At 42.0% G+C, this 24,052-nt stretch overlaps 1 long non-coding RNA gene across 1 annotated transcript in view; it reads right to left on the bottom strand.

The window, feature by feature from the left end:
• Positions 1-21,709, bottom strand: part of LOC141733454 (uncharacterized) — a 56,049-nt gene extending 34,340 nt beyond the window's left edge. The window contains exons 1-2 of the long non-coding RNA XR_012584295.1: positions 21,566-21,709; positions 21,325-21,455 (exon numbers count right to left, since the gene is read on the bottom strand). This is a non-coding gene — a long non-coding RNA (uncharacterized LOC141733454). The remainder of the gene's footprint in view (positions 1-21,324; positions 21,456-21,565) is intronic.
• Between the last annotated feature and the right edge of the window lie 2,343 nt (positions 21,710-24,052).

Here is a 24,052-nt window from a genome sequence, read left to right as displayed (position 1 = left end):
ACTAAAAAGTTATCATTGTTTGGCAATAGCTTCTGTTTGCTCACCTAACTTTAGAAACTTTTCCACTGTTTGAGTAGTTTTATGCGCTGCAAAGGAAAACCTGGCCTGCTTAACTTGGGCGTATACTTCAGTTCTTTGGGTTTCAATGGGACATAAAGTTAAGCACTGGCTTGTTTGATTCAGCCAGCTCCAAAAGCTGTATAATTTCCCTGTGCACCTACTGTTGGGAGAATGAGTCATACAAGAAAAGAACTCATTTTCCCATGTCTTCACTTCTTCTAGTTTGATATGAAGGATTTTTCTTTTTAATTAAGAAAAAAAAAAAAGAACAGTTTACAGCTGTCTTGCAAGATCACATAGCTCTCATGCGCTCACCTTTGACTATTTTTTTTCCTTTGCCAGAAGAAACAGGAGAATATTCAGGATTAAGTTACATCCCTTGTTACTTACACGGTCCAGGCTTAAAAACACATAATCAATCTACAGCCACGCTTAACCTTTCCTAAGAGCTTTACAAAGAACTAGACAAACATTAATGAATTTTACAAAGAACCGGACAAACATTAATGAGTTTTGCTTTACAGCAGTCCTGGATTACCAGGAAAGAGGGAGAAGGGAAAAAAGAATGGCTTATTCAGGAGCACAGTGCATGTAAAAATGAGTTCTCCCAACACCTAAGATTTATATCAAGGATGCCCTTCCCTTCTGCTCCTGCATCAGATGTTACTGGTGCTGAGAACGCTAACTGAGGCCAGATCTATCTCCATATTGCCACCTCCCTGCAAACCTGAGTTTCAGCTGCACGTAGCCAACAAGCTGACTCACCCTATAAATGGACAGGCATCCTTCTGAAAATACAGAGACATTAAAGGCTGGCCTTTTTCCTTGATTATTAACCACGCGGGAGGGTCAGCAGTGTGTATCTGGTTTATTGATTTACTGGAGTTTCAGGGCAGATCCAAGCAAGCTGCGAGCCAGCTGTGTTCTCCTCCACTTCTGTGCTGTGCAAGCCTTTGTTGGAGCAAATTAAATACCACCCCTGCTGTAACGTACAGGCTGCTGTGCTTGCACAACCGTTGATTCTTGGCTGATACTCATGGCTTGGCCTGGGAAAAATAAAGGCAAGATCTGCTACAGCATCAGCTGAACAGCCAGGGCTCTCTCTACAGCTAGGGGCAAAACCAAGTCATATCCTCTGTGACTTGGAAGGAGAAAGGGACTTCAAATACGCATTCACCAGTGCGTTACACATTTGCTCTTTGACAGGCTCTTGTCCTTCACAAATCATAGCTGAAAAGAGCATAAGATATAGCTATATGGCCTGAAATAAAGACATTAAGCACATGCTTATCTTCAAGCAAATGAGGAGTCCCAATGAAATAGATTCACTTAAATCAATGACTCCTAATACAATGGTCTAGTTTTCATTACTATCATTCATTATTGTATGTAATGTGGTTAAAATCCCAAACAAAACAATGAGCTTCTGCATTATTGTGCTGATAAGAACTGTCACCATCAATCCCAAATGGTCCTCGTGAAAAATAAATATAGTCTTTGACACCAGTCTTGCATGCTGATCAGAGAGCCATTTAAGCCCATGGGAGAATTCTACATTTCAGCAGCATTTTGTCCAGGACCACAACTTTAATAGTGATGCTTTGAGAGATGTGCATGGTGATCGCTTGTTTGGGCAAGGCGGCATTTCACCACTGTCATACCCGGAGCATCTGCCAGCCACTAGGTACCATTCACATCCACAAGTACAGACAACACGACCTCAAATGCTTATAGGCTGAAGAAACTAGATGAACACAAAAGGAGAAAATAAAGAGACTACGCAGCATGTCAGGGCAAGGCCCAGAGCTGAAATCGGGTTCTAGCTCACAGTTTTCTGCATGTCCTTGAAAGCCTGGGTTTGACACCTGTTACATATAACAAAACAGAGTCAATAAAAACAAAAAGGCAGCTGTGTGCATGTTTCACAGAAATAGCTGATCCTGGTAGTTTTCATCTACATCATCAATGTCTTTCCTGGAAGTAGCATTTTTCTGAGCCCATTTAAAAAATTATTTACGGCCTTCCTCAGCCATTCTCATGGGAACTCCTGAGAGAGTGACATGAGTTCACTTCAGCTTTGTATTTTGTGTGAATGAGCATTTTTAGGCAAGAGAAAAAACGTGCTATAGGAGCAGTGTCACTGCTACAGCTTGGCTCTGTGATTAGGCAGCTGCTGGACTAGTGGTGAGGCTCAATATTACATGAGCTACTGTTGATAAGAAACAGTTACTACTGCTCATCATCAGCTCCTGATGAACAGTCTGCTGGTGGTGTGATAGCAGATCGCGGCTGTAGCACCTTTTCCTGCACTGCCACCTCCATAGTGCACATTTTGAGTTTTGTAAGCTTGGAGAAGCTGCCCAGAAACCTGTCTGCTCTCTTTAGGTCTAGCACCAGGCTGTACCCTGAACATTGCATCCTGCTAAAAGGTGTCTGATGTATGAAATTAGTTTCTTGGCCTCACTTCTGTCTTCAAATGGTAAATGCTTTAATCCACAAAAGGCACTACAATAATTGGCACCTTTGAGTTAGTGGAGAGAACACAGACCAAGCAAGTCACCTTTTTTCCTCTTAAAGGTCATCCAGGAAAAGAGCTGCTGGGGAACAGCCTGAGAACAGCATGGGGGAGCTTGCTCCCTGCTCGCGCCCAGCCTGAGAACAGAGATTCTGCCAGCCCAAAACTCTTCATCTGCCTTCCCCGGTTTCCCCCTCGTTCAGCCATGTCTGCTCTTCAGGCGCTCCAAACAAAGGGCAAAGATGCAGCTCTCAGGCATTACCTTTATATTAAATGGCGAACCACAATTATTTTAAAGCTAAGACCAAAACAATGCTGAAGCACCAGCGTTCAGAAGAAATTAAGTTGTCTCTCTTTGCTATTCAAAGATACCATGCAATTTGCATGTAGGGATATCTCTAGTTGCTGTTATTTATAGTAGCTGTACAAGGACACTGCAGACAGATACTGCAGGAAATTATCAACATTTCCTCCAGCCTTCTAATAAACCCTCTCCATCTCACGTGCACACACACACTCCTTGCTGTGCTGAGTTTTTGCAGTGACATTAACCTCAATTAGCTGCAGCAGCGTCTCATGAACCTAGACGACCTGACCTTTTTTTGTGTGTGTGTGTGTGTGTGTGTGTGTGTGTGTGTGTGTGTGTAGTTGATGCATTGATCCCAGTAGAATTCTGGTAAAGCAAGAATGATTCCATCTACAGATGATAAGTAGCCAGTTAAATATGAGCATTTTTTGTCTCTGGCAAAGACATCAGTTCCTAGATTGTGGCCTGATGCAATAAATAGAGTGGCTCTGAGATACACCCCTTCAGGCTAATAGCAAAAATCCATCCCCTGTTACCTTGCTCATGACGCTAATTTGCATCATTCCACATTATCAAAACACTATTATTTCAGCTGAACATTCACGGATGCTTTGCTCCATGTTCAGTACACTCCATTGCCAACCGAAAAGGCATAACCCGCTTATCAGAGAACAAATGCATTTCTGTTTCTGAAGAAAGGCTACAGGTACTAAGAGCAGGTTTTACTTTGGCAAGGTATCGCGCAAGTCCATAGAGCGTAGTTTTCATGCAGTGCTCGTTACTGAACAAGAAACCAGACACAGCACTCTCCGCCTGGGAAGCCATAAGGTCAGAAGCAAAAGGCAGAGCAAACTCCCCAAAGCCAGATCTGAACGCCTGCAGGTTTGGAAAAATCCACATCAAGAGCTAAACAATGAGCTCACGTGCTCATGTTTAAGTTCCAGCCCACCCTTTGATGTCTGCCAAAGACAAAATTTCATCTGACCACTTTTGCAAACTAGTGGGCAAAACGTAACACTCAGTATGTCCAGCATGGAATTGTACCTCAGAACTTATTCAATACCACATGGAGATGTGACACTGTTTGACAAGAAAAAAAATAAACTTCTTCTGAAAACCTAGCAGAGATATTACTGTGACAAACCATATCAGGAAAAAGATCTCCCCTGAAATATAATTGCATTCTTTGCATTAGGATGAAAGTCCATTTCCAAGAAATGAACTGTCTGCTCCGATAGCAGAGGTTGAAGCAGAAACTGTCTAGTGACAAAAATGATTTAATACAGGGAGCGAATTACTATGTCTCTCCTGCTAATAATGCACCTATGCAATAAGTGGAAGTCATGAGGCCAATGTAAACATGTTGAACAATCAGTGAATAAAAGTTTAAAAAGCTCGTTGTCACTTGGTACTGCAAGAACAATACTCATAAAACTATTTTGTAGGTACCCTGTAATGCTCTTACACTATCTAAAACAGGGTGAAGATTGGTCCTTTATAAAGGTGAGGTAAGTAATTTTGCATTTACCGAGGTAAAACATGCACATGGACAGTTACTGAGTTAGAACTATGCGATATATTACTGTAGAGTAGGTAAAGTTGTGTAAAACAACCTGGCTTAATGCGTAGTGAACTTGAGAGCTGCAGTCTCACTGGATGTCATCAAAACTTTAAAGAGTAGATTTTCAAAGATGCAGAGAGCTTGAACATTTTCCACTGAAAGCCAATGAAGTCAGGGAGAGACAGAAAAAAAAAATGCTAAGTTCTTACAGGTACAAATACCTGCCAGGGGAGAACAGAGCATCAAAATGTTACCTGAGGCAAATGTGCCTTTGAAAGATCCCTTTTGTACCTACATGATGTGGGTAACTTTAAAGTGGAATAACTCATGAAAACTTTATCCCTCATCTGATGCGAAGGGCTGGTCTCATTGAAGGGAACAGAATACCTACACGGAAATCAAGAGGCAGCCTCACATGTAACTCTGCTTTTCATGTATGACTGCTTAACTTGGCTATGGGGATGCCCATCTCGATGCCCATGGCCCAGATGCAGCCAGGGATACTGGAACACTGCAGAAGATCACAAAAATAGTGCTCAAGTCAAAGCAGCTATTAGATAATTTTAAGACATTTTGTTGCATCAGGTCTTTTTCAGCAATGTAGTATTAAATCAGCAATAAGAGGTTTTCATTTTATTTCTGAGCATGGAAGAATATGAGTTATGGTGCACTAATCAACGCTCAACCTACACATCACAGTTTTTTTTACATGATTTTTAAAGAATCCGTTTTGTTTTCCAGAAAATAAGCCCATTTGTGATAGTTAACAGGTATTGTTTTGTCAGCTCTCAAATGTGTGTGAGATTTAGCCAGGCAAAATGCCAAATACTGATGCTTCCAGGCAAAGCCAGCTATTTAGCACAGTGATAAAGAACTTACTGATGCTGCTGAACTTTGCCTTTTTTTTTTTTTAAATTGTTATATATATTTATTTTTTTCAAAATCAATCTCTAGTCTGTCTCTGTGTTCTCCAGATTCATGACAGAAAACTGAACTCTGTTCACACTGTATAAAACCAGTGTGACAGATTGAGGTAGCAGAATGGGGGAATTGCCATTTGGAGCTGTAAAGTCACATTTATTTTCAGCTGACTCCGACCTTTCTGCAGTTAAGCCTTCCTTCTTCTGTTTTTAATACGCAGTGCTGAGCTTTTATTATCAATAATGCAAAAGGTGCGAGTAAAGCAGAAGCTGGCCAAGAATGGCCGAAACACGATTAAGTAAATCTGCAGATTTACTATACCTCCGACACTCACGCATCACCTTTTACAACCATTTCATGGTAATAGGCCAAAATACATTTTTTAAAAAATTGTTCTCAAGTATAGTTCAGTGAGAAGCTGTACTGAAGCTAGACAAAGCAAGCCCTAGATTGAGAGTAACAAGCAGAAAAGAGAAAGTGGAGAGGACTAGAGTTTCACTCAAGATCATTTCCAAATCCATATCTTAAAATGGTGGAAACAACTCGGAGGAGCAGTTTGCAATCAAGATCACCTCCCATATGTCCTTACCAGCATTCAACAGCGACGCTGTTAGAGGAACAAGAGTTTCCATTCATAAATATCACCACTAAGAGGGATTATTATGAGAACCTAGTTACTACAAGCACACCTTTTCAACCTGTACAGAGATCAAAACATCCATTTCAGTTCAGACTGAAGGAAGCTGATCTTCGCAGGACAAAGGAAAGTACCAGAACTCGATGGCTCTTGTAGATTAGATCCCTTTTTGGAAATTGATTCTGAAAAAAGCATATTTAGTAAAGTCCCCTTCAAAAATGTTTTTGGCCAAATTATTCTGTTGTAAATTTTCAAATAAGGCTATTTACTCGGATCCGTTCTGAAATAACTCTTATTAGATTCACATCCCATCTTGCTCCAGGATAGCTTCTTGTTGTAAATAAGCTCTTAGAACATTTCTTTAACAAAAATGCATATGCTTTACACTCAAATATGGTAAATTATATTCTTTTCCTACAACACAAATAAAATTCTCCCCCCATACGAAGAAAGAGGATTCAAGATCTGTTGGGATATACAAGATTGACAGCACTGGATAGCATGTACATAAAGCAGCTTTCAATAAAAAGCTATGCACATGCAGTAGTCCCTGCCCTCTCAACTCAGATTCAACCCTAACAACACTTTTATAAAACTTCACAAGTTCCACATTTCTCATCAGAAGGCAGTTTAACCTTCATTAAGAAAGGAGTGTGGCATTTACTTTCTACAGCAAAGTCATGTGTCCTCTAAGACCACTGCTTAAATAATGAATAACAGTGCTTGTCAGGGAAGGAGGTGAAAATATTTCAATTAACTATATTACTTTAAAAAATTCTTGCGTGAATGAAGAAGTTTGTACGCTGGGCCAATTCAGCCAATGCAGCAGATTTCTGCTTTCTTCACCCTTACAATCAATTATCTGATTGCAATGCCCTTGGCTTGACCACTGCTTTTCTCTGCCTAGCTTTGGACACCGAGCGGACTCCTCAGCCCAGTGCTAGGCAGCCCCTCATCGATTACGTGCACATTATTATTCCCTGTAGCCACGGCATGGTGTACAGTCACCACAGATCCAGGATGCTTGCGCTAGAAACTTGAACAGCCATCCTAAAACAAGACAATAAGAAAGGTGAAACTGATAAAAAGAAAAGCTGTGATAACTCAGCAGGATTCTGAAGACGTAGCTGTATATATGGATAGCAAAGCCATTCAGATTTATATCAGTTACACATGTTTTAGAGTGGACGTAACCCCTACCTGCCTTAGAAATAGAATAGATAAGTAACTGTCAGGAAGCAGCTTTTCCTGAGAGCAAGTCGTTGTACAGATATTTCTCAAAGAATTTATTTCACTTTTTGCTGAAGCAGCAGATAGTGACCACAGTCAGAGCAAGGGTATTGGACTAACTGAAGCACCACTTTGATCAATATGGTAATTCCTATCTGGCTACTCACTTTACCCAAGGTGAGTGCTAATGGGTCCACACAGCATTTTTTGATATCTTGAAGTGACAGATATTGTGGTTCATCAATTCAGTAATTTTATCAGGAGTGCCAGTGAAACAAATACTCTCAAGAACAAACAGCCAGCTGCTGTCAAGAAACGATCTAAATTTAAAACAGTAATAAAATTAAATACGCAAAAAAAATCTCCCCTAAATTAATTTTTATATCTCTTTGCATGACCACCTAAATACGTGGTATAAAGATTACAAAAAAAAAATGCACAAGTGTAGTAGCAATTGCCCTAAGTATGTCCAGCAAATTTATATTACCAACGCAAAATAGTGTATGTATTTGGACGATGAGTATATGACATTTATGCATAGCTGATACAGGGCTAGATCCTGAATAATCCAATGAACACGAATAACTCATTGATGCAAAATTTCAGTGGAACTAGAAGTTATTAAGGGATACTTATACGATTAAGGAGGTGTGGGATTTGGCTCAGAGTGTAAAGGACTGATTTACAGCTGATTAAAGAGAACAGAAGTTTTTTTGTATGACTTCAGTGGAGTTCAAATGGACTGTCAAAGCAGCCTCCTTTACCGAGCTAGCTCAGGCACTTTCCCATAATTTTGTCATTTCTTTTGACTAGTGAGGGATGATGCTGAAAAGGAATTAATATTTCTCTTGCCACTTTGCCTCCCAGTTATCGAGAGTCAAATGAATAGGTTTCTGCAAGTTTTACACATGAGTGCAGTTCAGGAAGAGGAATAACGTAGTATATGTATCTTTATTAAAAATGGTGCTGAATTTAGCAATTTTGTATTGAAGTTGTTCATCCACGTTTATGGAACATTAAGAATATATATATATGAAAGGATACTTTACCACTAGTTCTGAAGGGCAGTACTGAGTAATCATCTTTCAGACAAATATATAAATATGCATGTGCACACATACTTACATGCTATACTGAAGCTGCACCAGAGTCAGCACACTATACAACATAAAAAGCATATTTGGACACTTTATTGGAAAACGCTTCTCTTAGGGAATGGGAGATAATGGGACATGACATGGGAATAAGGACTTGGGAAGCCTGTATTGATTTAGCTTGGCTATCTCTGGGAGCGTAATCTTATTACTGCATTAAGGGCTACATTATTTTTTGCATTGAGATTAAGTCTACATACATTATGGAAGTCATGCGAGAGACAGAGAAAGTCTACGGTCCATTATAATGGGCTTAGACCTTAATGCTCCAGAAGACTATTAGCTACAGTCACTCATTCTCATTAACAAGGGAACTCGTGACAGTATCTTCTTTGACTCATACCACCCTTTTCTCATCTCCCTTAGGGTCGCTATTGTCATTGCACAGCCCCTTCCATGTCACCTTTAGACTTCAATTGCTGAAGCTAACTGGATGGAAAGGAGCCTAAGATCATGCTTTGACATATCAGAAGAAATGACAACAAAGACAATAAGTCACAGAACAGGGAGGAAAAGAAAAAAAAAATAATTAAGTTTAAGACCACAATCTTTTCAGCCACTTCAGGAAGCAGAGTTCAGTAGGTGGAGACAGGAACCTCCAGACAACAGTATGAGATCTTATATAGACTAACTTAGAATAGAATTTAGTGGAATATAGATTTTCTCTGGCATCCGAGAAGGAATAAGCCATATCAAATGCTCTTAAATATCCTTCCAAATCATAACCTGTACAAGTGCAGCCTTTCTGTTTTCGCCATGTAGCTAGAGAACAACTAGATACACAGAAATATCCACTATCTGCAGTGCATTGTTCCCCAGTTCCCTCTGAACGGCCACCACATTCCAGACATAGTAACTGAAGTTTAATCAAACTCAACATAAGAAGTTCCCAGTGTCTTATAAGGACCTCCTGGAGGTGTTGGGGGGAAGGGAGCAGCTTTGAACAGTACTAATAAAGTGCTTTGGGCATAACATTACCATTATTTTGTCCTTGAAGGTCACTGACTATCAGTCATGAGCAAAGCTTCTGTTCCCATTAACTAAATTCTATTCCTCAGGACAGATGACTATAGATTATCACCTTGCAGAGCAGACTTTGGCTTGAGTTCTACTTCCTTCAGCTTTTTAATCTCCCAGAGGAACTTTCCCTGGATACCCCCTGAGAGTGTGCAAATAAGCTCCAAAACATGTGGCAGAAACCCCATAATATTCTCTCACCTTCCAATGAGAAATGTTCCACTGATGCCAGTTTGCCTCAGCTGAGAAACCTTTGCAAATTACTATTTCCACCCTCAGGAAATCTCTCATCCTGGGTATTTCACCATGTTGCTTATTAAAAGTATCTTCCTGAGAAGAAAATAGCATACCAATATCTACAATTTCACCCTATTATGTGAAATCTCTGAAATTTAGCTAGGGTCAGAGATTTCTCCCATTTGTAGCATTTTCACAAGGAAGTGGTGACAGACTTGGAAAAGACTGTTGCCAGAAATAGTTATTTAAGGATTTCCTGAAGAACTCCTTTCCTATACAGCAAAGGAAAACTCAGTGTAGAGACATGACTGAAAAGTCACTGGAAGAGTTTTAAAAGATGCTAAACACAAGTTAGAGCTTAACCAGCCATCCCATTTATAATCGGCTTTTCCTTCACCAATAGTTAAGGCTAGTGCAGTGATGCTGACTTAAGTGTTTTTTTCAGAGAATAACGTTGCTAACTTTAAGGAAACAACAGGGCCGATTAATTCATCACACCTTCTAATTCCACTGTAGAGTTTTTCAGTTATATACCTATGATACATGGCTAAGAACAAATGCAGAATCAGCAGAGAAAGAGGTTTAGATGTGAAATGCATGCTGAGGGTGTTTTACAGAGGCTTGTACAATGAAATACAAGTGCATTTTTAGGGTTGCTACGAAAAACAAATGGGAAATCATTAACAATAGGCTGAAAGGGCAGAGTCTATTCCACATAGGATGAAGAAGGATTATATTTTCTGGAGACAAAGCGCAAACATATGGCTTCAATTTGAAAGGCTTTATTTATTCTAGGGGGAGAAAAAAAAAAAGCCCAAAACCAAAGCCCAAAACAACGAGCCAGAGAAAGAATCTTCTTAAAATAGCACAAAATAAATCTTGGGCACAATATGCTGCATCAAGGTAGCTGTCCTGGAGGTACGAGCTCACGTGGAAGTGCTGTAGAAAGCCACAACACCCACCCACACACACAGATAATATAAGCAGGCAGCACTGTTAAGGGCTTTTAAACTCTCTGCCCTGCCCAGATGAGCAGCGGAGCACAAAGATGCACTACACAGAATGCAAAGAACTATTTCGAGCATAAGGATATTGATCCCCATTACTGGTATTCTACCAAAGCAGACCTAGTTTGTCATCCAGGTGATGACAGAGACATCAGAGCCTTGGGTAATTCCCCACAGCCTATCTGCCCCTCTTCCCTAGCACCCCTTTTCTAGCATCTAAAAACACATTTCTACTTCCAGCTCCTACGCCCAGCACAATGTGCTGCAAGAAGGATTGATAGAGTGCCATCTACTGTTACAATTTAAAACTTTTCCTACAGTTAAAGGGATCAAACTGAGAAATAAAACTAAAATCAGGAAGAGCCCCAAAAGAAGAGCTGGGGAGCTCCAGAAATGCATGCAACAGGCAGCTCAGACACAGCGACTGCAATACCTAATAAACTTCAACGCAAATGAGGTAACAGTGGAACAAGACTATTTTTCGTAGCAGAGACTGAAAAATAGAAATGAGTAAGTAGGGTGCTGGTTTGTGGTAGAAGAAGGGAAGCTCTGGGCAAGGAATCTGTTTCCCAAACCCAGCCTATTTAGGGTTTCTTTCAACCACCTAAAGTTACCCAGGCCTCACCACCAAGGTAGTTCTTGCCCAGGTAAAGGTCAAAGAGTGGTGGGAGTGGTACAGATGACTCAAAGACACACTTCTTAAACTCAGAAAGGAGAAGCCAAACTAGAAACAGGTCTCAGTGCTATCCAAATCACCAGTCCTTCATTTACTACACAGCTCCGAGAGAGAGAGGAATGAGATATGCTTGAACTAGAAAGACCCATTGTCTAATATATAGATCAAGGCACCGATACAGCTCCATAAGCCTAAACATGCGATGCAGATGTTTGATATGGTTTTCATACATACAGGGGCAAACTGCCAATGGCTTAAACAGTGACTTTGTTTTCTAGAAGCATGCCATGTCAAAAACAACAGCAGAGCACATAACAAGCTATCGTGCAAATAGACCAAAAGCAGCTGTTATACAAGTGGTCTGTTTTGCCGTTTTGGTGCTTTGAGGATAGACAAAGCTTGCATACTTTCCATCCACTGTCTGGTCCCTCACTTCACCTCCTTTGCTCCCACTTAGGGACAAAGCCAAGGAGCGGTTTAGTCATAAACAGTTAAGCACTTAGAGCAATGATGAGCCATATCGCCAAAAATGGACATCACGGCCCAACATGAACTGCTTTCAGAGTAAGAAGGGATTAGAAGCCATGCATGAAGACACAGTTCTCCACCAATTCTTTTTAAAGCTGCTTCATGCCTTGCTCAGATGTGCTCCATTTAATCAAATGAGAGCCAAATGATACTCTGCTGCCAGCATCGATCTGAAAATGATTCATGTGGCAAGATACATGGCTAAGGCTCTGAATACAGGAGGTCACAATTTTCATTGCCATATCCGTGTATTGACAAATGCTTATTTCCTGACATTATTCTGAGGAAAACAGAATTATTTGCTAAGCATGAGAGAATCCATACCAGCAGAACATTCAACATCCCTCTTTGACCAGGCCTTGCTCTTTCTCTAAGAGAGAAAAAACAGGGTTAAGATTCCCAGAGCTTTGAGAAGCCTAACTGTGAATTTGGCTTTAATTCTGTATATTGATTTGTGCATTAATATGCCATTATCTCAACAATATATGATAGCTGAAATCTAGACAATGTTCAAATTTATTGCTCCCTTTTTTTTTTTTAACCTTGTTAAATCACTCTTATTGTTTCTCCCATCTCCAGAGATACCTAATGAACAACCTTCAAATCAGTCATTAAGTCTTCCAGTCAGGAAAAATGTAAACTGTGCAAAAAGCACTTTTTTTTTTAATATCGTAAAGTTATAAATCTTAATAGCCTTAAACATTTTTTATTTTCAGGGTCCTTTGCCATTAATTTCTGCTTGTCTTTGAAACGCTCGAGAGTTCTGAAGATCAAGGAGCTGCACCTGTAAGGAAACCATGGGATGTTTTCACAGGAAGGTTGTAAGTGAATGTATCACTTATTCCTAAAGTAGCATTTTGGAAATACCACTGTCATGATTGACCAGCAACGCAGAAAAAAACCCATTCAGACTTAAAATCCAAAAAGGAAGTTTGAAAGGCTTCATGTAGGTATGAAGTAGAGAAGTACATACATCAGGACTGATTTACACAACCTCGGGATATGTCCCCTAGTATTTTCGGTACTGATTGTATGTAATTGTTTCCAAGCCAGCCTAGACGTTGAATACAGCACTTACATTCTATGCTTTCTGCAGGTTCTATTAAGTGAGCCTAATTCATTACAGATTCATCTAAATGCAAATTACTCAGCCTTCGGCAAAGGGAAACAATATTAGTTAGGGCCTTTCTTTGATATTAATCTTTCCTACCTCTACAGCCCCCAGTATGATTTTGGCTGCTCCTTTTTCAGTAAAACTGTCTTTACGCTAAATGCAGTGAATTTTCCAAAAGGAAGCTGGGTTTTGCAAGAGACAGAAGAGGTATATTGGTTGCATCAGGACAACATCACTATGCAGTTGAAATAAAGTCTAAGCCTCTTATATCTCATGGACATTTGAAAACAGTCTTGATGAAGCCCCTGGCATTTGCACTGAGCTCTGCCCGGTCCCCACCACAAGCTATTAAGACCTATACACAAAAACATTTTCTTTATTGCCTCTTTATGTACCACACAGTTTTAATATTAGTGCAATGGCATGTAAAACACAGCCAGATCTATCTCTGCAGCAGCATAAATTATAATACAAGACACCAGACAAACCTGCCTTATGATTTTCTGCCTCCAACTTTTACCCTAGATCTTCATGCTACAGTTTCCTCAATCCCCAGAGCCAACCTACCCTAAAAATCAAGCTTTTCTGGGTGGTTCCGCACACTGTTGCGGTCCCTTCTCTCAACAGCAATGGAGACATACCTTATGCAAAACAGATAAGAACAAAGCATTCAAATGGCAGCAGATTTGGGTGCATGGAAGCAGCAACCAAAGATTTACATTTATCCCTGCAAACCATGTAAAAACATGCCATCGCTCTGACAGAGCAATTCAAGGACTTCTCGATGCATTGGGTAGCCTTTCATTTTCCCCTTTCTGTGCTGTATCTTAAAAATACTTCTACAGTGTCTCCGCATAGCTATTGTAGTTTTCAGATAACCTCAACATGAAAAGTTTTCCTTCAGGTAAAGATGCCCGCCCTTGCATTTTTCTAGAACAGGGGAATTTCAGCACAGGAAAGCATCACACAGCAATCCAAGAGTTACAGATGAATGCAGCATTTTGTTGGGGCGGGCTGGTGAGGTTGCATCTATGCACAGGCAATCAGAATAGTGCCAAAAAAAAGGGCTGCACAAACTATTGATGCATTGCAGATAAAATGTAGATCAGCCGAGCTGTTTTGGCAGCAAGCCTGTTGGAGTGGAGAGCAGGAGCTCTGTCTCTGGGGTGGAAACACATATGTTCCTGCTTCTCCTCCTCTCCTTGTCCCACATGGCCAACATTTTTTTTTTTAAATACCAAGGACTGCCTTTAGAAAGTACATGTGTGCAAGTACCCTATAGCCATTTTACAGAGCTCAGACTTTCTGGATATTCAGTCCAGCTTTCCTTTCATATGAACGTAAATACTCCATCTTTGTAAGAGATATAATCATTTAATTAGGCCACAGTCCTATATAATTATATTAATTATCCATTTTACCATTTATATAGCAGCTAATTGTATACTTCAGGAGATGGCATAAAAGTATCTTTAGCCCTATTGCACACACAGGGAAACCAAGACACAGGAATATAAGTGACAGTAAAGTCCCCGCCAGGGTCCCAGATCAAACACAGCCTGAACCTGCTGTCACTGAATTCAGAAGGAAAATTTACTGATATTAATAGGAAGAAGATCATGGGAAAGATCACTCAAATAACAATGTGAATACAGAATTAGCTTCCCCAGTGTTGCTGGACTTGAGATGAAAACAACTTCTAGCATCTCTCCAAGCCCTGCTACCCTAGGGAACACTGCTGCAACTCCACAGCACCTGCCACGAGCAAACAACTTAGTGTGAAGTCAGGTTCTGCTTAGGCTTTTATAAATCAGACTGAAGTAGGCTGATGCACACTTCTTTGGCTCGGGGTAATTTCTTTCCAAATGCACTTTACTTTCCTAACATGTAGGACTGAGTAGAGCTTGAAAATTTAATTTCAAGGGCTTCTCTGCATTATTTCCATCCCAATTTTGCAAACCCCAAAGGATCCAGATATTCAAACTACTGTTACTTTCAAAGGAGAGTGATGTCCATCAGGACTCTGGATTCAGACCTGAGTGTAGTGGAGAGATTTTAAGGCTGTTGAAATGTTTCATATTAGTATTTTACCCTTAGCTTCCCCCCCCCGCTTACCGCTTCTGTGATTTTTCCTACTTTTCTTCATCAGAGAAACACATGAAACCTCAGCAGTCTTGCAAGATTTCAAGTTTAAGAAAACTGTTCTTTTCCCTGGAAAACATCAATGTTCCCTGCTCTTCTCCAATGAATACAGTGAAATTCTAAATACAGAGGTCATATCTGCATTTCATACGTACCACCACAATCTGCTGAAACAAAACTGAGAATCTGAAAATCGACATTCTTTTAATTTGCAGCCAGAAATGTTTTCTCAGAGAAAAAAAAAATCGTATTCTTTCCTCTTATACATGCTTTCCTGCCTCATGAAAGCAAATGAGAAAGACTGATAATTTGAGAAAAACACTTCTACCATTTAAAAAAAAAAATCTCTTCTATTTGTGACAGTTGTCAAAGCTATTGTTTCATATGATCTGCAAACTCATAACTAAAGGCACTCAGTTTTCAAAGATTACCGTGACTAACTGGAAAGCCTGGCAAGTTCTTAATTTGGCAGCGTGTGATGGTGGGGAGGGGTTTTGTCTAGTGTTTAAATCTCACATTCTGCACCACAAGTTAGTAATGACAGCAGAAGACATGTTCACTAGCACTTCACTTTTTTTCATTTGTTCAAAATCTGAAGTCTATTTTGCATGCAGAGGATTTATAGCAATCGCCCCATCCTGCTATTGTAGCCTCATGAGCTCAGCGGTAGCTTTGACTCATTAAAAGCTTCAGGATTCAGCTCCTGCTCCTCCCCATGCTACCATCAATGCTCTGCTCCATGGACTTGATTCTATTTGTGAGGTGTTCTAACTCAAGTTCACTTTGAAAATGTAAAAATTGCAATGTCAACCCTTCTGTTCGCCTTTCCCCGTAGTCTATGCAATACCTTGTGCCAGATTCCCTTATCTACTGTCATAAAGAAAACTTCAGGCATTATTTATGTGAATTCCTTGACACCAGCCAAATTGATACAAAGGGTTCTCCCAGTGTTCAAGCCTAGCATGACACACCAGACCGAGATCAGATTTAAGGCAAAAAAAAAAACCCCACGCATCAGCAAGAAGAGTTTTCTTTGAAATCACTTTCAACTGGCTGAACATCAGCTTGCTGTAATACCAATCAATAAAACCCCATCTCCGAATCCTGGCATCCACAGGGTAATAAAATGTTGTAACCAGCAGAGAGATGTAAGGGAACTGTAGAGTCATGCTGCTGCAATACATTACGTTACATAATAGTGATAGCCTCACACAACTTCTCTTTAAAAACTCCCTTTTACCCAAAGATTGTTTCTATCCACGGTGTGAAAAACTTACCTCCCAATAGCACTGATGTGACAAGCTTTTCCACGTGAGGATACTTTAGTTGCCAAGCCTTCAGAAGCTCCTGCTAAACCAGAGGACCAGCTAGTATCTGCACTGCGTGGCACTGGGCACTATACAGCACTGAAGACTCAATTCTCATCACAATAAGGCCTTTTCACCGCTAGACTGCTGAGAAAGAACCCTTACATCAATAGAACAATTGTTCTCCCAAGGAAAGGCCAGGCTAAGCAGGTCAGAGAATTACAGGTGTGATGGGTGGGAGGAGTGGAAGATTATGAGGTCCGTTTTACAGATAAAGGAAGTACGAGAGACTAAAGCCCACAACCATTAAACTACTCTGGCTCTGAACTGCCATTGAGCTCTTGAGTTTGATAACCAAAGAGTTCATGCCCCAAAACACAAAACTCTATAGGCACAGCAATCTCATTGAAAGCCACAGAAAACAGAAACCTCTTTGGGACAGTTTTATAAATCTGGATTTAAGTTGCTCAGGATCACAAAGGAAGTTTCTAGCAGAGCTGATACCTGATGCTTAATTCCAGTGCTGCCATCTTTAGGGATTTGATGTACTCCAAACATTTGCTTTTGTAGCCTAAAATCCTGATTCACGACTACGTCTGGAACTTCATTACTGGAGTTCAGTTCTGTGCAAAGACTCAAGTCATCTGATGTACAGGGCACATTAAGAAAATCTGGCATTTATCCTTGGGGAACAGCAACATGAATACTCCTAGCAAATGGATACTTTATAAGGACTGGGAGAAACAAAGGCGGTATGGCAGCAGCTGAATCAATTTTTCAGAAGGCTTTATTAGTTCTCACATGTCCCTGTGCTCCTCTCCATATCTCTATAGGCTTGTTGCCTCTTCTCTGTGACTGCCTTTCAGCCATTCTGTACCATAGCCAAGTACAAGCATACGGCCAACGAGCCATTTCAGCTGGGGGGAGATACCGCATGTCACAAGGGTTGTGGGTGCTCAGCTTCCTGCCTGCTCCATGAACACTCTCCCCACACCCCAGTAACAGATTTCATACCTGCTGAACTTTGTTCTCTGCAAACTGGGAACACAGTGAAAGGAATGGCAAGAAACAGTGTTGGCAGCAGCCAGTGTATTTCCAATGCCAGAGTAATTCCTCAGTCTTGTCCAAGAATCTGTATTTATTCTCCTGGCTACCCAAATTAACCTCCTGCCCCCAGAGAGGAATAAACAGAGTGAAGGGCAGCGCAGCTCCTAACTGAACATCTGTGCTGAGGGCTCATTTGTGACAAGGAGTAGGTGGAAAGGGGGCAAGGGATAGACACCTTTGTATCTCGTCCAACATTTGCTGGCCAGTGTAGAAACTCAGCACGTAAAAGGCAGTTGCAGTCTATTGCTGGTATTAATCAGTATGAAATTTCTACTCTGCTGCAGGAGCAGGGAGAAAGCCGAGAGGACATTGATTATAATAGACAGATACACCCCATTTTTGAGGGTGGCCCAAGAACAGGTTCACTGGCTATAAGCTACTGAAATCCAGCACTGGTTCCTTGGAGGAGATGGTTCTTACTTTGCACCAGCTGAGGATTTTCCCCAGAGACACATATTGGTTGGGAGCAGCTGGTACATACCTGTGCCTATTAACACTGCTGGAAATAAGTCTTTAAAATATGCCTAGTCACTAGCACTGGGTTGGGCCTGACTCAGGCTCTTCCTTATCAGTGACTGAATACACAATACAGAATAAACCCCAGATTTTTGTTAGTGTATACACCACTTTCAGCTCTGACAGAAAGAACAGTTTTTCTCCCGAAAATCCTCCCCCACTCCTCAGAAAAACTGGTGGTTTGATCACTTTCCCAAATTACACAATTTCTGTAATCTTGTTTTAGACTTTCTTACAAATGATTTCTGGTTGTATAGATCACTTCAGAAGAGCACATGTGCAGCTGAGAATCTGATTTCGAATTACACATATCAAGTTATTTCATCAGCGCTTAGTGGTCAGCCCAGCCTGAACACTGACAATCAGCTTCTTTTACCTGCACTAACACAATCTGGCACAGATCCCCTCAAAGGTATTAGGAGACCAAATCAATTTAAGAAAAAGGTATTCTGCTACCTCATGCCCTTCCAGCTCCTTCAGGGAAACTGAGGTCTGTAAAACTCTTACTGCAGGATTTTTCTACCATCATTTTGTAGGGCAAAGACTCTCCTCTTCCTCCTTTTTCTGGTCTTTGTCTTCTTTATCAACAGCAGCCTCCCCACAATCAAACAACAGCAAAACTTCTGCAGGGCCACGTTGGAATTGCTGATATCCACTGTTATCACTATCTCGTTACAAAGTCAGAGGCCAAAGCACCAGATCTGGCATTCATAACCTTAACAAAATTATACACAACACAAACATAGTAACACACTGACCATTGCTAGCAGTCAATTAAGTTCCTCAAACCCACTTAGCTCAACTCCCTATTCTCTACCTAATGCCTTGAGGCAACCAATTCTCCCAATAAATATTTAAGTGCCTAGTTCTCTGATCACATAGTAACATGGTTTTTTCATTTTTAAAGGGCTTTGATAAACTGTATGTGGTAAGCCTCAAAACACCTGCATGGTTAGGAAGACAAGTCACAAGGTCCCTGTTCAGTATTGCACATAGCTAAAACTTTTTGCCCAAAGAAATATCTGCTTCCAAGGTAATTTTTCTCGGCAGAGAAAATATTCTGTGAGCTAGTGAGAAAAATCATTCCCAAGGGAGTTGATTAGCCACCCAAAATACAGTACCAAAAGGAAAACAGAGACCAAATTACAGCATAGCAATATGACTACACTATTTAAAATACATAGCATTCAAATTTGTGTTCAGGGTAATAGCCACAAGAAATATAACCACTAAAATTCCCTTTTTTAATTCTGATTTAGACCAACCCCTTTTCACAAAATACATCCATATAGAACCAGTGGTAAATGCAGTGAAGATGGTCCTGTAACACAGTCTACAAAATATCTATCAATGCAGTCAAAATGTGACCCAAGGAGACAAAACTACTGTTACCCTGCATTGTGCTAAGCTGAAATCCTTCAGACCAAGGATTACATCAAAGGATTGGGGTTCATTGTGGGGAACCCATCCTTTGTCTGTCATACAACCACCCTGTCCACTGATTTTCCCTTTTTGAAACACAATTATTCTCACCTATCACACAAGTGGCATAATGAATATTCATAGAGCGCTCTCAGACCTCTGGTGAAGAGTTATTATTGCTGCATCATAATCAGTTCCAATTCCCTGGAGCAAAGATGGAATTTCAGACCATTCCAATAACCAACCTTACAAAGCTTTGTCCAGCCCTATTAGGGAATGGCACATTTCCTTCAGTACAGCCTCTCTGTTTTAACAGCCTGAAATCAGACACTTGACATTCAGTTCGACTTACCCGTACCACTGCTGAAACACGATGGATCCAGATCACATTTAAATTACTGCAGCTCAGTCTATGGCTCACAGTTTCTACAGTAGGTGTGAGAAGAATCAACCCCACAGATACAGCTAATTATAAAACTAAATAAGTGAATTTCACATTAAAGTGTGAGCAAGCCTCTCTGTTTTGCTGTTCACAACGTGCAGATAAGAATTCCTGCCACAGGAACCAGAAGGAAAAATTCCTCTGGGAAAATACATCACACCATCCCCACGTTACTATTACTCCAGTCTTTGAGCCTGTGACGACAGCTTAGAGGTATCTCCACTTCTTGTTAACTAGAAGTTCAGGTAACATTTGAGAAAACCCGTAGGAGCAATCAGATAGATATTCAGCTGATACAAATTGGTGTTGCTCTGTATGTCAGTGGACCACTTACCCCAGTTGTGGATTACCTCCTGGCATCAAGACAACTACTTTCGAAGTGCAGGAGACCCCCAAATGACACTTTAAGAAGCGTCATGTAGCAAGTCTTCCTTCTAACAAAGGAGAAGATATGGTAACCTGCTAGACATACCCACATTGAAATCATCCTCCGCACAACGGGGATTTGATGTCACAGATATTGTACGCTTACAGGGGCACAGCTGTTCCCTTTCACAGCGTCACCCTCCTATGCATAGATTAACCTGCTCTTGCTCTCCTGACAGACAGGCAGCCAGCTCAGGATAGCAGTTAGACAGATACCTTTGCAATATTGCAAAAACACCTCTTGCTGAATCAAACGTGGCACGGCGCAAAAGCGTTGCCAGTTTGGCTGACTTAAACACATTATGTGATCTAGGACCTTCTAATTTTGATGTACCTCTTTCACACGCCTTTGAAAACTCAATATATTAACGGAAACAAGTCAGCACTAGCTGGTGACCTCCCTCCCTCACTGCCTGCTTCATAAAATTGAACAACAAGCTGTCCAGAGGCAAAGTGAGAGGTAAGGAAGAAGAGATAGCAGCTGCCTGTTGAGTCACCCCACAAACACTCCTGGTTGCTCTGATCAGACTTTGAGTCAAGCAGCTCTGTTTGGAAGGAAGTCCTCTGCTCAGCAGAGACCAGTGAGTCAGAAGCGTAGGCTGTGCTGCATTAGCAAAAGTGAGCTCTGAAGAGAATAACAATGGGCTTTCACACATCTTTCTTCCTGTACCTAATTACAGCATCAAAGCAAAACCCACTGTGCCTGCATCCCTGCCCTTTTCCTGGTACCCCTCAGGCCAGACACCTGCTTAGTGCTGTTCTGCACAAGATACCACCTGCAGAATTATTCCATTACTTTTTTTGGACAACTGATACATATCCCTCCAGGACCAGAATACTCCTAACAAGTGAATGTCTCAAAAACCCCTCCAGGGGTTAGCTGTAGCATGAGAGTAAATAAACTCAACAGACAGGGAGAGAGCGCCTTACACCACAGGGTCCCCAAGAACATCACTGAGTTGCAGTTCACAACAACCAGGAAAAGAGCAGACACTTACGTTCCAGCTGTAGACAGGCAGTGGGAAGGCTGGAAGCGTGGTTTTCCCCCTTTCACCTCTCTCTGTCAGGTCTGCTCACAAGTCAGCACTCTTCAGTAGCATCCACGGGGGTAAAGCCAGCTCTGAAGATACTGGGGAACAAACAGAAACCCAGTGAGGCCGGACTTATGCTGGGCCCTTGAAGGGACTATAGCTTATTCTTCTGCCTCTAGGCAACCAGTAATGTAATCAAAGTAATTACATCAAAGCAGCAAGGATAGGGGCTGCTATCCATCTTTAAGCCTTTTCTGTCCAGACAGAGAGGAACACTCAGGGAAAGGGCTGGCTCTTCACGGCTGTCCTAAGGTACAACTAAAAGGAAGCCAGGTCAAACAAATTAGGACAATACTCCTCCCCTACCTTACTTCTTTATTTGGAAATTAAGGGGCAATTAAAGCCTTAAATAGCTCTTTATTAATCCCAGGGGGGTGGGAGAGGCTGCTAAAATCACTGGGCCCCAATGCAGCTGAGTTAATTTATAGAAGCTGAGGTTCTGGCCCTTAGTTACTGCAGTTCCTAAAACACTCAAAACAGATAAGCCAGCTGTATTGTAACTTGTCTTCCAAATTACAAACCTGTTTCCCCTGCAAAATGAAATGAATCCAGGGAGATCAATCAGCAGAACATTTTCTGTCAAACCAATAACACCTTCTTATGTACTTTATCTGGCTGCAGCCATCTTTGAATAAATTACCAGCCTGGATCTTAAATGCAATGTTTACCTTCCTCTCCACTTAATTAAAGGCATCATATATTTTGTAAGCTAGTCAAAAGTGATTTTGACAGCTCTAGTAACAAATGCCTTCCAGATGGAGGCATGTCTTACTGGTTATAAATAGAGCAGCCCCATCAGGGTGGGCAACGTGGAGCCCAGGGGCCTGCTGAAGATAAGTTTTTCTTAACTATCGCCTTTCCTGGCATCATACCCAAGATAACACTATTTTACTAAGGAAAACAAAAAGTGCTGGAGCCCAAGAGACAGAGCAGGGGAACAGAGTGACAGACAAGGCAACTCACAGCTCCTGAGAGGTTCTGCCAGGCCCTGAGCTGCTTCCACACCTCAAAACACCTTCTGTAACGCTTTCAAACACGCTGCTGCTCCACACACCGCCACCTGGGGCTGACAGGCCTCCCCTGAGGAGGGGCTGGGATGCCCACGGCGGGAGGCCGGAGCTGCCCTGTCCCAGACGGTTCCAATGAGAGCACAGTTCAGTCAGGGTAAAGGGCTGCCTGGAAAAAGGTAGAGGTAAAAAGTGTGAAGAACAGCCCTGTGAAGAGCAGGATGAGAGACACAGGCGCGTAAGGTTGCCATTTGCAGCCCCTTGAGAGGGGCAGGGCCCCACCTGGGGAGGAGGAGGAGGAGCAGGAGAGGCGGGGGGGGGGGGGGGGGGTGGTTACCAGCCGGCCGCAGCCGCCTGTGCCTGGGCCCTGCCCCGCTGTGGGGAGGTGAAGGAGTGTAAGGGGAAGGGACGAAGTGAAGCCTGAGGGGTGGAGGGGAAGGTATTTTAGTCTTTGTCTTTGCTTTTCACCGTCCAAATCGATTTTAATTAGCTATAAAGTACATCAATTTTCATAGAATCATAGAGCGGTTTGGGTTGGAAGGGACCTATAAAGGCCATCTAGTCCAACCCCCTGCCCTGGGCAGGGACATCTTCCACTAGATCAGGTTTCTCAGAGCCCCGTCCAGCCTGGCCTCGAACGTTTCCAGGGATGGGACATCTACCACCTCTCTGGGCAACCTGGGCCAGTGTCTCACCACCCTCATTATAAAAAATTTCTTCCTTATGTCTAGATTAAATCTCCCCTCCTTTAGTTTAAAACCATTACCCCTTGTCCTATTGCAACAGGCCCTGCTAAAATGTCTGCCCCCTTTTTGTTCGTCTCCAGTTTTCTCCGAGTCGAGTCTGTTTTGCCCCTGGCAGTGATCGGGCAGTGATCTTCCTGTCTTGATCTCATTCTACGAGTTTTTGCATCTTATTTTCTCCCCTCACCCTGTTGCTGGTACGCAGTCCTCAGCATTGAGCATAGAACTGCATTGACCCTTCATCCCACACCTTGCCTTCCTCTTCGTTCTCCATTTGCTGTCTGGCACTAGTTAAGATAGAGTAGGGAAGATGGAGTAGTTAAGATGGAGTAGGGAAGTGATGGTGCCTCTGTACTCGGCGCTGGTGAGGCCTCACCTCGAGTGCTGTGTTCAGTTCTGGGCCCCTCTGTACAAGAGGGACATTGAGGTGCTGGAGCGTGTCCAGAGGAGAGCGACCAGGCTGGGGAGGGGTCTGGAGACCAGGGCATATGAGGAGAGGCTGAGGGAGCTGGGCATGTTTAGCTTGGAGAAGGGGAGGCTGAGGGGAGACCTCATTGTCCTCTACAACTCCCTGAAAGGAGGGTGTAGAGAGGGGGGTATTGGCCTCTTCTCCCAGGGGAATAACGACAGGACCAGAAGGAATGGTCTGAAATTGCGGCAGGGGAGGTTTACATTAGATATCAGGAGGAATTACTTTACTGAAAGAGTGGTCAGGCACTGGAACAGCCTGCCCAGGGAGGGGGTTGAGTCACCATCCCTGGAGGTATTTAAGAAACGCCTAGATTTGGCACTTCAGGGCATGCTCTAGTGGCAGAGATTGTAGGGGGGTTTTGTGTGTGTATGGTTGGACTCGATGATCTTAAAGGTCCTTTCCAACCATGAAGA

Source organism: Larus michahellis, chromosome 20 (genome assembly GCF_964199755.1).
Source record: "Larus michahellis chromosome 20, bLarMic1.1, whole genome shotgun sequence".
NCBI lineage: Eukaryota > Metazoa > Chordata > Aves > Charadriiformes > Laridae > Larus > Larus michahellis.
The sequence above is the reverse complement of the archived record's forward strand: the minus strand, read 5'-3'. Positions and strand labels throughout refer to the sequence as shown.